Here is a 17,413-nt window from a genome sequence, read left to right as displayed (position 1 = left end):
GTAGATTTTGCCACATGTTTTGGATCATTATCCTGCTGAAAGACCCAATGACGACCCATCTTCAGCTTTCTGGCAGAGGCCATCAGGTTTTTATTTAAAATGTCCTGGTAGTTCAAAGCGTTCATAATGCCATGCACCCTAACAAGGTTCCCAGGGCCTTTGGAAGAGAAACAGGACCACAGCATCACAGATCCTCCACCATACTTCACGGTGGGCATGAGGTGCTTTTCGGCATACTCATCTTTTGTTTTACGCCAGACCCACTTAGAGTGTTTGTTGCCAAAAAGCTCAATCTTAGTCTCATCTGACCAAAGCACACGATCCCAGTTGAAGTCCCAGTGCCGCTTAGCGTTTACATTTGTGAGTGTTAGTGAGAAAGGGCTTTTTCCTTGCATGCCTCCCAAACAGCTTGTTGGCATGTAGAGAGCGTCTGATGGTTGTTTTGGAGACTTTGTGACCCCAAGATGCCACTCTTTGATGCAATTCTGTGACAGTGAGCTTAGGACTTTTTTTTACTTCTCTTACCATCCTCCTCACTGTGCGTTGTGGCAAGATAAACTTGGGACCTCTTCCAGCCTTGTTTGTCACTGTTCCAGTTGTTTTAAACTTCTTAATGATTCCTCTGACTGTAGATACGGGCAAGTTAAGGCGAGTGGCTATTTTCTTGTAGCCATTGCCTGACTTATGAAGGTCGACACGAATCTGCCTTACTTGAATGGTGTGTTCTCTTGTCTTTTTTTAATGTATGCACTCACTAACTGTAAGTCGCTCTGGATAAGAGCGTCCGCTAAATGACTAAAATGTAAATGTATGTCTTTGCCATGTTGACAAATGGGTAAGAGAATTAGGCCTCTGTGTCACGTCATATTTATACCCCAGGGAAACAGGAAGTCATGAATTACTAATTAAAAGTTCCTAGATACCCTGACCAACTTTAGCAACTACAGAAAAATATATATTTTTTAAAATCAATTAAAATTGTCAGCGGAATTGTTAGGGGTGCCAATAATTGTGGGACACATGATTTCAAGTTTTTTTTTTTCTAAATGTGTGATTTATTTTTTTTAAATAAAAGGTTGGATTTTTCTCTTTTTTTGCATTTGGGTTCTATGTTGTTTTTTTAAAAAATGAGAATTTTTGGAAGTCCTCGACCACATCTTAAACAGGGGTGCCAATAATAGTGGAGGGCACTGTATATTATTTACTGTACATGATCTTTATTCAACTTTACAATACTACTTTTAAGGAGACCAACAGCTACTTATAGGAATTGGATGAAAATAAATGACAGAAGCTTAAAGTAATCAGGAACAGCATTCATTGGACAGGTTGTGATGCTTTGGAGGAATCACCAGGAGAAGGGAGATGACAAAATACAATGTTACATGAATAAGGTACACATCGCCTAATTAAATACACTAATCATACACCTAAAATACATTCCCACACATTGTGCATACATTTCATCATGTTACAAATGAATTATTTCTAGAACATGAATTATTTATAGAACAAACAATTATGAATTGTTCTTATGTTATTAATTTTTCAATGTTATAAATTATTCTTGTTTGTTAAAAGTTACTTCATAGCATCTTTTTGTTAGGTCACATTCATAAGGACAGTCTTCCTCCAACTGCCTTCTTTGAGTCTCCAGAGAGTAGGCTTGTGATGTCCGATTTAGAAGTCCGATTTCGGCACCCATTCAAGCATTACAAGTCTAAGCTACCCAACCAGGCTCCATTTTCCTTTCTCCAGGATTTGGTAAGTGTGTAAATAGAATAGATTTAACCTGAGTCTTTTGTCCCTGGCCAATTTCCACATCAACAAAACACACAAAATGACAATAAAACACATTTGATTAAAAAAAATATATTGTCCATGTAGCTTATCATTTGTTGAATATAGAATGTTTCACTTGTTTGTTTTTCAGGCTGTCGAGATTTGTGGTCATGAGGAGGAAGAGGGAATAAAAATATTTGCTCTAGATTTCCTGAATCTCTTGTGCTTGCCTGACAAAATTAAAGGTGAGAGTAACTACACAAACTACTACACTCTGGAGGCCACTGTCATTGCTGTGTGCTACAACAAAACCGACAGAGTGAAGTACTATGGAGCATCCCTGTCCTGCAGAGGGGAGACAGAAAATAACATTATGATCAATTGGTCATGTCTAAAAGTGTGGCATGCCTATGTGTCTTATGTAGTGTTGTCATTCAGACATGAACAGGGAAACGGTATCAGATTCCCTGTCTCCGCATTTTACAGGAATCACGAGAGCAATAAAGACCAGACCGATTGTTATGAAGACTGAATGCCGTGCAAGAACTGTGGGGATATTTTCTCTCTTTCAAACCCTGCGACGGTCAGAAATGACTTTCCCTACGGAAACTGTGCTGAAACAGAGTGCCTAAGTAAACTTCTATTATGTGATCAGGATGTCTGCAACAATATGAGTTTTGGACACTACACAATGGAAAATGTCTTAGAGAAACTAAAAGGTCTTAGAAATATTGTAAGTAAGCATTTCACTGTAAGGTCTACACCTGTTGTATTCGGCGCATGTGACAAATAAACATTTGATTTGATTTGATTTTGATATGCCAGAAAACGCTTTGGAACATGTAGGTTTTGTTTCACACAGGTTTTATTGATTACATTATGGTATTTTTGCTGTGTTTGACTTGGAAGTTTCCTCTGAAACTGCAAGAACAATGGTGTTCTTTGCTCACTCAACTGTGATTAAGGCAACTGTGCCATAGTCATAAAACCTAAGCAAATGGTTTGCAAATCTGTCATTGAGAGTTGTGAATTACAGCTCGGACATCAAACAATACAATTATTACCACTAATAACAGACATAGAAAGCAGCAACCTTGGGAATACATTTTGAAGTCGTTTTACTTTTTTTGGGGGTCTTTTTATTTTATTTTTATGTATTTATTTTTGGGGATGTTTAACTGTAATAAGTTATCAACTTTGTCCCATATCAAATAGTCTGCCATGTGCTTTGTGTCACAGTGGAAACTATACACATTTCTGATGTGACAGGAAACTGCAGAAAGGGTGTGACACTGAACTTGTTTGAATGCAGACCATTCAGAGAAACCACAGCTAAACCAACGGACAAATACAGACAGCATGATGATAAAGCTACATTGATGTTACTTTATGACACAAACTTATCTTCTAAATATTTTGTATCCATCAATAAATGAGAATTCTTGAATGTTGGTTGGATGTTTTAGTTTCCTTCCAGTTTGCTGCTATAATTTGGACCAGATCTCTCTAGCAAAATACATTTTGTCTCAATGAGAGTACAATAAAGTGAAATAAAACAGGTTTATGGGCTAACTCAACCATCCCAACACCAGTAACACCTACTTGGGTGATGCATTCCAGCCATGCTGTAACAGGATTGTGCCCAGGAGGACTCATTATTCCATTTAGTTATTGTAAGTTTAAGTGGTCATCTTTAAGTGAAGAATGGAGGGCCAAGATAAAATGTCTGTGTGAGTTGATCCCTAAAATAAAAATAAATAAAAAATGAACTGTTTTACAATACTCCTACTGTTTCCACAGCAAAATAGGAAATGTGGAATGTTTTGATCTGAGGTTAGTTAACCTTAAAACAGTTTTGAGAGAATGCTGTTTAGTCAGTAATAAATTAGTAATATTTATAATATTATGTATCAGTCTAGAGGAACTCAGGGCATCAGTGGAGCATGAGGGTATTTTGTTATCTGACTACCTTTCCCAGAGAGTACAAACTTGTATGACTCAACCTGTTAAGAGAGGACAATTAACAAGACGCATAAGACAGAAACTCAGGGGAAGTTTTGTATCACACATTTTCAGTGTATTCGACTGACTGTATTCATGTTTTCATAGTCTTTTTTTCCCAGTCTTTTTCATACAGTATTTGGTTTCATTTGAACTGCCTGCCCTTGATTCTGTAACTGAGTCCAAACATACAGCACAATATGGCACAACAACTACCTCATACTTATAGATGAGCATTGTTACCAGTCTGGTGAGGCAAAAAAAAGTTTCAATTGAGAACTGTGGAACAAAAAAAGATACATTATTACAGTTTTTCCCAATTGCTAAAACACAATTTTGCAAACTAGGCTGGTTTTATCTAAATACTTAACACAATTCACAAAACCACACACCCAAACTGCAAAATACCTCATATATCCAGCAAAATGAAGCATTGCAACCAAAAATACATATACCATTATCAAAATCAAACGTTTGCACGAAATGGCACACACTTCATTCATATTACCAGATTTTTGTCTAACCAACTACATACACACTGTTGGGCCTAATGAAAAGCACTCTCATCTTTAGTATGCTTTGGCATAATACTAAAATAGTTCAAATTGTAGAAACTTCTTCAGATTCAGAAACATTTTTTATTTTTATTTTTCACCAAACAAGTCAGTGCAATATATGCACAGCATATATATTTACATTGGACTGAACAAAAATATGCTCACAAAAAACAGTAAACTGAAAAAGAAAATTGCAGAAAAAATGTGCAGAAAAAATATATAGAAAAAGAAAAAGAGGCAAGAAAAATAATTAGGCAGCATCTTGCCGCACAGCTGGGTCTGGCCACGTCCACATCACAGGCAATATCTTCCCTTGCCAGACATCGAGGGAAGAAGCGCCTTGAGTGCCTTATCCATCCCTGAATCGCACCCACATCAATCTCATCACATGCCTCTTCCATAGCCTGCACAAGAGGCATGCGCACAAAGGGCTGCCGGTCGTATACCTTCCACCGCCATGCCGAAAATAACTCTTCTATGGGGTTCAGAAATGGTGAGTATAGTGGGAGGTATTGCACGAGAAATGGTGGGTGGTCAGCAAACCAGTTTTGGACTGGGGCCGCACGATGAAAGCTCACGTTGTCCCATACTACAACGTACCGGGTTCTTTGATGGTCTGTATCATTCATACGCTCTGGTGGTATGAGAATGTTGTGGAGTCTGTCGAGAAATGTGAGAATATGGGCTGTGTTGTATGGTCCAAGGTTGGCATGACGGTGGAGGACACCATGCGTATTGGAGATGGCAGCGCACATTGTGATGTTCCCACCACGTTGGCCAGGAACATCTATAATGGCTCTGTGGCCAATGACGTTTCTCCCCGTTCTTCTGGTCTTTGCTAGGTTGAACCCAGCCTCATCTATAAAGATGAACTCATGTGGGATTGCATGTGCATCCATTTCCAGTACTCTCTGAAAACAAAGAACAAAAGCAGTCAATATGGTGTTATCCAGTACACTGGGAAACAATGTTGCGTACTGCAGTCAATATTGTACTTATATCCACTCGTCTGACCTCTGTTTACATTTTAGTCATTTAGCAGCCGCTCTTATCCAGAGCGACTTACAGTTAGTGAGTGCATACATAATTTTTTAAATATTTTTTTTCATACTGTGGGAATCGTGGGAATCGAACCCACAACCCTGGCGTTGCAAACGCCATGCTCTGCCAACTGAGCTACATCCCTGCCGGCCATTCCCTCCCCTACCCTGGAAGACGCTGGGCCAATTGTGTGCCGCCCCATGGGTCTCCCAATTAGCTCATGTAGTGTCATTTTGAATGGCAGTGTTTTGAAATGGCAAACGTGACTTTATGTCAGATTGTTGTGTCTTATGCAGAGAACCATGTGCAGTGCATTTAAAAAGTGCCATTTTGAATTGCAAAATGTGTGTAAAGCAGAAAATGTGTTTAGACTTTTGGAGACTTGAGAAGAGGTTTTGGTCTCTGTGTGTCAGTTTAAATAATAGTGCTGTGCATGTCATTCTAGTGTGTTAGCAATTGGAAAAAACTGTAACATCAAATAGAGTTGATGTGGTTATAAGAGGATATTTCAGATATATTATATTAACACAAACAACAGAGAAGATTGAACCAGTTATGCTTATCACACTGATGTCTTAAATGTTATGTCATTGTGTCCAATAGGCCATCAGTTAATGTAACAGAAATATAGTTAGTCTTATCAAATACAATTTTTGTGTTATACCTAGGTTTTTAACCCTCTTTCTCTGTGGTTACACACCCTTGGTGTTTACGCTAAGGCTTTGTGGTCGGCAGTCTACATCACAGCGATAACAATTGACAACACCCTCATGTTCTCTCCAGTCCGATTCAGAAATGAAACCTCAGAGCAGCCTCAAATCCTATAGTGATACCCTAGCAGTAAAACAGTTGTAAAATAATTTTTAAAAAACGCAGGGATGAGTGATAAAAGGTTGTGTTTGTGTTTATTGTTGTATAGCGTGATTATATAATCAGAATTCAATATCATTCCAGTGCAAGAACCCCCAAAAAATGTTGCCCCCTCTCCGATTTCTACTGCCCCCTTAGTCACTTTATCCCGGTGCCGGGTCTGACAAACAGTAAAACCTTGGGTTACGTACTCCAGCCATGCTGTAACAGAATTGTGCCTATGTGAAGAAACTAGGAGGACTCACTATACCTTGTATCTTATTGTTAGTTTAAGTGGTCATCTTCACAAGATATTAATATTTCAAATGTTGCTAAAAGCAAAGTAATAATATAGCAATAACAAAAGCACATGATGTCTATGCATCAGTAATGACACAGTGCACATCAGGGACAAATATACCCTTAACCCTTTGTAAGAGAGAGAAGGCTGTTTAGTCAGTAATAGGTATAATATTATGTATCAGTCGGTAGGAACTCAGGGCATCAGTGGAGCATGAGAGTGTTTTGTTATGACTACCTTTCCCAGAGAAGTACACACTTGCATGACTCAACCTGTTGAGAGGAAAATTACCAAGATGTGTAAGACAGAAACTCAGGAGAAGATTTGTATCACACATTTTCAGCGTATTGGACTGACTGTTTTCATTTAAAAAAATTACAGTATTTTTTTTACAGTATTTGATTTCATTTCAACTGCATGACTCCCGAGTGGCGCAGTGGTCTAAGGCCGGCCGCGACCGGGAGACCCATGGGCGGCGCACAATTGATCCAGCGTCGTCCAAGGTAGGGGAGGGTTTGGCCGGCAGCGATGTGGGTTCGCTTCCCACGGGGGGGCCAGTATAAAAAAACAAAACAAAAAAAACCATGTATGCATTCACTAACTGTAAGTCACTCTGGATAAGAGCTGCTAAATGACTAAAATGTAATGCCCTTGATTCTGTAACTGAGTCCAAACATACAGCACAACATAGCACAACAACTTCCTCATACTTATAGATGAGCAATGTTACCAGTCTGGCAAGGCAAAAAAAAGTTTCCATGGCATCCCTACAGTTTTTTTGTCTCAAGACATTACCTAATAGTTATTGAGCACTGTGGATTAAAAAAGAGACATTGACATCAAGTAAAGTTGACATGGGTTACAAAAAGATATTGCAGACATTTTAACATAAACGCAAACAAGAAGATTGAAGCAGTTAGACTTATCACACTGATGACTTAAATGTTATGTCGTTGTGTCCAATAGGCCATCAGTTAATGTAGTAGTTAGTCTTATCAGATACATTTTGTATGTTATACCTAGATTTTCTGAGATGCCTCAACCATAGGGGGAAAGGTTTTGTTTTTAACACTCTTTCTCAGTGGTTACAAACCCTGCCTTACAACCTGGAATTAAAATGGATATTTTTTTGGTGTATGTATCATTTGATTTGCACAACATGCCTACCACTTTGAAGTCAATACTATGTTGAGCCACCTTTTGAAGCAATTACAGCTGCAAGTCTCTTGGGGTATGTCTCTATAAGCTTGGCACATCTAGCCACTGGGATTTTTGCCCATTCTTCAAGGCAAAACTGCTCCAGCTCCTTCAAGTTGGATGGGTTCTGCTGGTGTACAGCAATTTTTAAGTCATACCACAGATTCTCAATTGGATTGAGGTCTGGGCTTTGACTAGGCCATTCCAAGATATTTAAATGTTTCCCTTTAAACCACTCCTCCTCTGTTCCTCTGGTGATGAAGAGGTTAACCCAGGCCCTGTAGCCCCCAGTATCACTCCTGCTCCCCAGGCGCTATCATTTGTTGACTTCTGTAACCGCAAAAGCCTTGGTTTCTTGCATGTTAACATCAGAAGCCTCCTCCCTAAGTTTGAGTTATTCACTGCGTTAGCACACTCCGCCAACCCTGATGTTCTAGCAGTGTCTGAATCCTGGCTTAGGAAGGCCACCAAAGATTCTGAAATGCCCATTCCCAACTACAACATTTTCCGTCTAGATAGAACTGCCAAAGGGGGCGGAGTTGCAATCTACTGTTGAGATAGCCTGCAGAGCTCTATCATACTATCCAGGTCTGTGCCCAAACAGTTTGAGCTTCTACTTTTAAAAATCCACCTTTCCAGAAATAAGTCTCTCACTGTTGCCGCTTGCAACAGCCCCCCCTCAGCCCCAAGCTGTGCCCTGGACACCATATGTGAATTGATTGCCCCCCATCTATCCTCAGAGTTCGTATTGCTTGGTGACCTAAACTGGGATATGCTTAACACCCCGGCCGTCCTACAATCTAAACTAGATGCCCTCAATCTCACACAAATTATCAAGGAACGTACCAGGTACAACCCTAAATCCGTTAACATGGGCACCCACATAGATATCATCCTGACTAATTTACCCTCTAAATACACCTCCGCTGTCTTCAACCAGGATCTCAGCGATCACTGCCTCATTGCCTGCGTCCGTAATGGGTCCGCGGTCAAACGACCACCCCTCATCACTGTCAAACGCTCCCTAAAACACTTCAGCGAGCAGGCCTTTCTAATTGACCTGGCCCGGGTATCCTGGATGGATATTGACCTAATTCCGTCAGTAGAGGATGCCTGGTTGTTCTTTAAAAGTGCTTTCCTCTCCATCTTAAATAAGCATGCTCCATTCAAAAAATGCAGAACTAAGAACAGATATAGCCCCTGGTTCACCCCAGACTTGACTGCCCTTGACCAGCACAAAAATATCCTGTGGCGTACTGCATTAGCATCGAACAGCCCCCGCGATATGCAACTTTTCAGGGAAGTCAGGAACCAATATACACAATCAGTTAGGCTAACTTTTTCAAACAGAAATTTGCATCCTGTAGCACTAACTCCAAAAAGTTTTGGGACACTGTAAAGCCCATGGAGAATAAGAGTACCTCCTCCCAGCTGCCCACTGCACTGAGGCTAGGAAACACTACCAATAAATCTACGATAATAGAATATTTCAACAAGCATTTTGCTACGGCTGGCCATGCTTTCCACCTGGCTACCCCAATCCCCGGCCACCAGCTCTGCACCCTCCGCTGCAACTTGCCCATGCCCCCCGCGCTTCTCCTTCACCCAAATTCAGATAGCTGTTGTTCTGAAAGAGCTGCAAAATCTGGACCCCTACAAATCAGCTGGGCTAGACAATCTGGACCCTTTCTTTCTAAAATTAGCAGCCGAAATTGCCGCAACCCCTATTACTAGCTTGTTCAACCTCTCTTTCGTATCATCTGAGATCCCCAGAGATTGGAAAGCTGCCGCGGTCATCCCCATCTTCAAAGGGGGTGACAATCGAGATCCAAACTGTTACAGACCTATATCCATCCTGCCCTGCCTTTCGAAAGTATTTGAAAGCCAAGTTAACAAACAGATCACCGACCATTTCGAATCCCACCGTACCTTCTCCGCTATGCAATCTGGTTTACGAGCTGGTCATGGGTGCACCTCAGCCACGCTCAAGGTCCTAAACGATATAATAACTGCAATCGATAAAAGACAGTACTGCGCAGCCGTCTTCAATGACCTGGCCAAGGCTTTTGACTCTGTCAATCACCGCATTCTTATTGGCAGACTAAATAGCCTTGGTTTCTCAAATGACTGCCTCGCCTGGTTCACCAACTACTTCTCAGATAGAGTTCAATGTGTCAAATCGGAGGGCCTGTTGTCTGGACCTCTGGCAGTCTCTATGGGGGTGCCACAGTATTCAATTCTCGGGCTGACTATTCTCTGTGTATATCAATGATGTCGCTCTTGCTGCTGGTGACAATCAGATCCACCTCTACGCAGACGACACCATTTTGTATACATCTGGCCCTTCATTGGACACTGTGTTAACAAACCTCCAAACGAGCTTCAATGCCATACAACACTCCTTCCGTGGCCTCCTAAACGCTAGTAAAACTAAATGCATGCTCTTCAATCGAACGCTGCTTGCACCCGCCTGCCCGACTAGAATCACTACTCTCGGCGGGTCTGACTTAGAATATGTGGACCTAGGTGTCTGGTTAGACCGTAAACTCTCCTTCCAGACTCACATTAAGCATCTCCAATCCAAAGTTCAATCTAGAATCGGCTTCCTATTTCGCAACAAAGCCTCCTTCACTCATGCTGCTAAACATGCCCTCGTAAAACTGACTATCCTACCGATCCTTGACTTCGGCAATGTCATTTACAAAATAGCTTCCAACACTCTACTCAGCAAATTCGATGTAGTCTATCAAAGTGCCATCCGTTTTGTCACCAAAGCCCCATATACTACCAACCATTGTGACCTGTACACTCTCGTTGGCTGGCCAAACCCACTGACTCCAGGTCATCTATAAATCACTTCAAGGCAAATCCCCGCTTTATCTTAGCTCATTGGTCACCATAGCAACACCCACCCGTAGTATGCGTTCCAGCAGGTATATCTCACTGGTCATCCCCAAAGCCAACACCTCCTTTGGTCGCCATTCCTTCCAGTTCTCTGCTGCAAATGACTGGAACGAACTGCAAAAATCTCTGAAGCTGGAGACACATCTCCCTCACTATCTTTAAGCATCAGTTGTCAGAGCAGCTTACCGATCACTGCACCTGTACACAGCCCATCTGTAATTAGCCCACCCAACTACCTCATCCCCATATTGTTATTTACATTGTTATTTATTTTGCTCATTTGCACCCCAGTATCTCTATTTGCACATCATCTTCTGCACATCTATCACTCCAGTGTTAATACTAAATTGTAATTATTTTGCACTATGGCCTATTTATTGCCTTACCTCCATAACTTACTACATTTGCACACACTGTATATAGATGTTCTATTGTGTTATTGATTGTACGTTTTGTTTATTCCATATGTAACTCTGTGTTGTTGTTGTTTTTACCGCACTGCTTTGCTTTATCTTGGCCAGGTCGCAGTTGTAAATGAGAACATGTTCTCAACTGGCTTACCTGGTTAAATAAAGGTGAAATTTAAAATTTAAAAATAAAAACTCAAGTGTTGCTTTAGCAGTATGCTTAGGGTCATTGTCCTGCTGGAAGGTGAACCTCCGTCCCAGTCTCAAATCTCTGGAAGTCTGAAACAGGTTTCCCTCAATAATGTCCCTGTATTTAGCGACATCCATCATTCCTTCAATTCTGACCAGTTTCCCAGTCCCTGCCGATGAAAAATATCCCCACAGCATGATGCTGCCACCACCATGCTTCACTGTGGGGATGGTGTTCTCGGGGTGATGAGAGGTGTTGGGTTTGCGCCAGACATAAAGTTTTCCTTGATGGCCAAAAAGCTCAATTTTAGTCTAATCTGACCAGAGTACCTTCTTCCATATGTTTGGGGAGTCTCCCACGTGCCTTTTGGCGAAAACCAAATGTGTTTGCTTTTTTTTCTGGCCACTCTTCTGTAAAGCCAAGCTCAATGGAGTGTACAGCTTAAAGTGGTCCTATGGACAGATACTCCAATCTCCACTGTGGAGCTTTGCAGCTCCTTCAGGGTTATCTTCGGTCTCTTTGTTGCCTCTCTGATTAATGCCCTCCTTGCCTGGTCCGTGAGTTTTGGTGGGCGGCCCTCTCTTGGCCAGTTTGTTGTGGTGCCATATTCTTTAAATTTTTTAATAATGGATTTAATGGTGCTCCGTGGGATGTTCTACGTTTCTGATATTTTTTTATACCCAACCCTGATCTGTACTTCTCCACAACTTTGTCCCTGACCTGTTTGGAGAGCTCCTTGGTCTTCATGGTGCCGCTTGCTTAGTGGTGTTGAAGACTCTGGGGCCTTTCAGAACAGGTGTATATATACTGAGATCATGTGACACTTAGATTGCACACAGACTTTATTTCACTAATTATGTGACTTCTGAAGGTAATTGGTTGCACCAGATCTTATTTAGGGGCTTCATAGCAAAGGGGGTGAATACATATGCACGCACCACTTTTCCGTTACTCATTTTTTAGAATTTTCTGAAACAAGTTTTTGTTCTCCATTTCACTTCACCAATTTTGACTATTTTGTGTATGTCCATTACATGAAATCAAAATCCATTTAAATTACAGGTTGTAATGCAACAAAATAGGAAAAACGCCAAGGGGGATGAATACTTTTGCAATGCACTGTATGTCTGCTAAGGCGCTGCGGTCGGAACTCTGCAGCACACGATAACAATTGGCAACACCCTCATGTTCTCTCCGCTGTTGCAGCCTATCATCCTGGTGAGAAACCCTGTAATAATAGCCTAAATTCTGAAAAACTGTCAGCAGTATGATGAGAAACGTTTCCAAGTGTCACAATAAACCTCTGACTAATAGTCAGAATTTGTTTATAAGGTTACATTTTACAATACAATGCTACAAATTACAACTGGAATTGTAAAACATAAGTGGGGATGAGTGATAAAAGGTTGTGTTTGTTTTGTAAGTGTACTCTGGCCTAGAGGTCCATATGAGGGAATTAATCTGAGTGGCTCAGCGGTCTAAGGCACTGCATCTTGAGGCGTCACTACAGACCCCCTGGTTTGATTTTCCAGGCTGTATCACAACCGGCTGTGATTGGGAGTCCCATAGAGCGGGGCACAATTAGCCCAGCGTCGTCCGGGTTTGGCCGGTGTAGGCCGTCATTGTAAATAAGTATTTGTTCTTAACTGACTTGCCTAGTTACAGTGGGGGAAAAAAGTATTTAGTCAGCCACCAATTGTGCAAGTTCTCCCACTTAAAAAGATGTCAGAGGCCTGTAATTTTCATCATAGGTACACGTCAACTATGACAGACAAATTGAGGAAAAAAAATCCTGAAAATCACATTGTAGGATTTTTAATTAATTAATTTGCAAATTATGGTGGAAAATAAGTATTTGGTCAACTACATACAAGCAAGATTTCTGGCTCTCACAGACCTGTAACTTCTTCTTTAAGAGGCTCCTCTGTCCTCCACTCCTTACCTGTATTAATGGCACCTGTTTGAACTTGTTATCAGTATAAAAGACACCTGTTCACAACCTCAAACAGTCACACTCCAAACTCCACTATGGCCAAGACCAAAGAGCTGTCAAAGGACACCAGAAACACAATTGTAGACCTGCACCAGGCTGGGAAGACTGAATCTGCAATAGGTAAGCAGCTTGGTTTGAAGAAATCAACTGTGGGAGCAATTATTAGGAAATGGAAGACATACAAGACCACTGATAATCTACCTCGATCTGGGGCTCCACGCAAGATCTCACGCCGTGGGGTCAAAATGATCACAAGAACGGTGAGCAAAAATCCCAGAACCACACGGGGGGACCTAGTGAATGACCTGCAGAGAGCTGGGACCAAAGTAACAAAGCCTACCATCAGTAACACACTACACCGCCAGGGACTCAAATCTTGCAGTGAAAGACGTGTCCCCCTGCTTAAGCCAGGCCCGTCTGAAGTTTGCTAGAGTGCATTTGGATGATCCAGAAGAGGATTGGGAGAATGTCATATGGTCAGATGAAACCAAAATAGAACTTTTTGGTAAAAACTCAACTCGTCGTGTTTGGAGGACAAAGAATGCTGAGTTGCATCCAAAGAACACTATACCTACTGTGAAGCATGGGGGTGGAAACATCATGCTTTGGGGCTGTTTTTCTGCAAAGGGACCAGGACGACTGATCCGTGTAAAGGAAAGAATGAATGGGGCCATGTATCGTGAGAATTTGAGTGAAAACCTCCTTCCATCAGCAAGGGCATTGAAGATGAAACGTGGCTGGGTCTTTCAGCATGACAATGATCCCAAACACACCGCCCGGGCAACGAAGGAGTGGCTTCGTAAGAAGCATTTCAAGGTCCTGGAGTGGCCTAGCCAGTCTCCAGATCTCAACCCCATAGAAAATCTTTGGAGGGAGTTGAAAGTCTGTGTTGCCCAGCGACAGCCCCAAAACATCACTGCTCTAGAGGAGATCTGCATGGAGGAATGGGCCAAAATACCAGCAACAGTGTGTGAAAACCTTGTGAAGACTTACAGAAAACGTTTGACCTGTGTCATTGCCAACAAAGGGTATATAACAAAGTATTGAGAAACTTTTGTTATTGACCAAATACTTATTTTTCCACCATAATTTGCAAATAAATTCATTAAAAATCCTACAATGTGATTTTCTGGATTGTCTTTTCTCATTTTGTCTGTCATAGTTGACGTGTACCTATGATGAAAATTACAGGCCTCTCATCTTTTTAAGTGGGAGAACTTGCACAATTGGTGGCTGACTAAATACTTTTTTCCCCACTGTATGTTGATTACTAAAACTTGATCATTGTTTAATTTTTCAATGCTATTTGCACCCATACATTTAGATGTGTTAATGTCAGAGTAGGTAGCAGATAGATGTGTTTGCAACTTAACCGGTTATCTTTCTCCCAGAGCATAGGAAAAATGAATACTGTAAAATAGATTAAGTCCCCCAACATTCGTTAAATTATTTGTTTATCATGAATAGTTCAGTTGGCATACATTAGTATCAGTAGTGGTGAGTTCTGCAGTGCCATGAGGACATCTAGTAGGTACTGCGGTGAATTAATATTTTACAGTGAGGGAAAAAAGTATTTGATCCCCTGCTGATTTTGTACGTTTGCCCACTGACAAAGAAATGATCAGTGTATCATTTTAATGGTAGGTTTATTTGAACAGTGAGAGACAGAATAACAACAAAAAAATCCAGAAAAACAAATGGTTGTGGGTTCGTTTCCCACGGGGGGCCAGTATAAAAAAATATGTATTCACTAACTGTAAGTCGCTCTGGATAAGAGCGTCTGCTAAATGACTAAAATGTAAATGTAATGTCAAAAATGTTATAAATTGATTTGCATTTTAATGAGGGAAATAAGTATTTGACCCCCTCTCAATCAGAAAGATTTCTGGCTCCCAGGTGTCTTTTATACAGGTAACGAGCTGAGATTAGGAGCACATATACAGGCCGTCTGAAGTTTGCCAATGAACATCTGAATGATTCAGAGGAGAACTGGGTGAAAGTGTTGTGGTCAGATGAGACCAAAATCGAGCTCTTTGGCATCAACTCAACTCGCCGTGTTTGGAGGAGGAGGAATGCTGCCTATGACCCCAAGAACACCATCCCCACCGTCAAACATGGAGGTGGAAACATTATGCTTTGGGGGTGTTTTTCTGCTAAGGGTACAGGACAACTTCACCACATCAAAGGGACGATGGACGGGGCCATGTACCGTCAAATCTTGGGTGAGAACCTCCTTCCCTCAGCCAGGGCATTGAAAATGGGTCGTGGATGGGTATTCCAGCATGACAATGACCCAAAACACACGGTCAAGGCAACAAAGGAGTGGCTCAAGAAGAAGCACATTAAGGTCCTGGAGTGGCCTAGCCAGTCTCCAGACCTTAATCCCATAGAAAATCTGTGGAGGGAGCTGAAGGTTCGAGTTGCCAAAAATCAGCCTCGAAACCTTAATGACTTGGAGAAGATCTGCAAAGAGGACTGGGACAAAATCCCTCCTGAGATGTGTGCAAACCTGGTGGCCAACTACAAGAAACATCTGACCTCTGTGATTGCCAACAAGGGTTTTGCCACCAAGTACTAAGTCATGTTTTGCAGAGGGGTCAAATACTTATTTCCCTCATTAAAATGCAAATCAATTTATAACATTTTTGACATGCGTTTTTCTGGATTTTTCTGTTGTTATTCTGTCTCACACTGTTCAAATAAACCTACCATTAAAATTATAGACTGATAATGTCTTTGTCAGTGGGCAAACGTACAAAATCAGCAGGGGATCAAATACTTTTTTTGCTCACTGTATATCTTTCAGACTGTTTTATGTTGTTGCAGAGCATGAGAGGAGGGAGAGACCTCAAGGTCATCTGACACTCCAGTGTAGCCCACTGTGTGGACTGTGAGGTGTTGTCATCACACAAATAAAAGAGAAGTGCATGAGCTCCTTCGCCATCATCTTAAGCTGGGCTTCACAAACAGACAGACAGTGAACTATTGATGATCATTCAAGTCACAGGAGGCTGCTGAAGAGAGGACAGCTCATAATAATGGCTGGAATGGTGCTAATGGAATGCCATCAAACATATGGAAACCATGTGTTTGATGCATTTGATACCATTCCACTCATTCCGCTCCAGCCATTACCACGAGCCCATCCTCCCCAATTAAGGTGCCACCAACCTCCTGGGATTAAAGTTGATAATGATCCTGGTGAAGCAACCAATTATGGGAACGCCAATGTTCAAACCCCCTCAACATTCTGATATAACCCGTGACCTAATTTTTGTGCTGGACAATTTCCTTGATTAATTCTGAAGTAAGATAGTAAGTCACGATTAGCCATTGTACCCCCATCTATGGTCTAGAACTTCAATGTACAGGTGGAGAAGACCCGAGGGGTATACTACAACACTAGCTAAAGTGGAGTTAGCCTTCTCCTGGAGCAGGTTAGAGCTGAAGGATTCGTTGCCATAGAAATGTACCTGGCTAAAAGGTGAGCCAAGTTGAATTCAGAATTGACCAAAGTTAGCTGCTAAGTCCTCTATCCCGCTTTGTAATAAATACCCTCAGGGTGAATAACTACAATACCAACTTTTGTCATATAAATCAAAGTGAACTACACTAATCAGACACATCTGTTGAATAAATGGCTTTCCCCCACCAATCACAATAACTAACTTATTTCAACAGAAACGGAAGGTTCTAAATGACCGGTTAAAGAATGTTGTGATTATATAGCCCAGAGGCCGATTTAGTATGGTGTGCTGCATACATTTTGAGATTCAAATGGTCACACCCATATGGATCAGGTCACATCCCATCACACCCACTGAAGAAGAGCAAACATATCAGTAAGACACTGTTGAAGGATGGTGCAAACCGTTCTGCTCTCAACTGAACGCCCAGGTGTGCTAAAATAAACCAGTTGTATAAGATAGTGCCCCCTGCTGGAGAAGTTTCAACCTTACTACACTAATCATGGGAGAATCTCAATGAGATATTCTCCCTTCCTCACGTCCTCTACTCACCTCCTTTTGAAAAAGGCAATTGAGGAGCAGAGGTGAGGAAATGTAGAAACAAGTGCGCTTGTATGAAATGAGACTGCTTCTCCACTAGAGCGTCATCAGAGAAATGACGTTTACAGAGGTGGAATCACAAAATATGTGTAAAGTGGTCAAAAGAAATGCAGCTAGTTGTGCT

This window comes from Coregonus lavaretus (genome assembly GCF_964263955.1).
Source record: "Coregonus lavaretus genome assembly, chromosome: 28".
Classification (NCBI taxonomy): Eukaryota; Metazoa; Chordata; class Actinopteri; order Salmoniformes; family Salmonidae; genus Coregonus; species Coregonus lavaretus.
The sequence above is the reverse complement of the archived record's forward strand: the minus strand, read 5'-3'. Positions refer to the sequence as shown.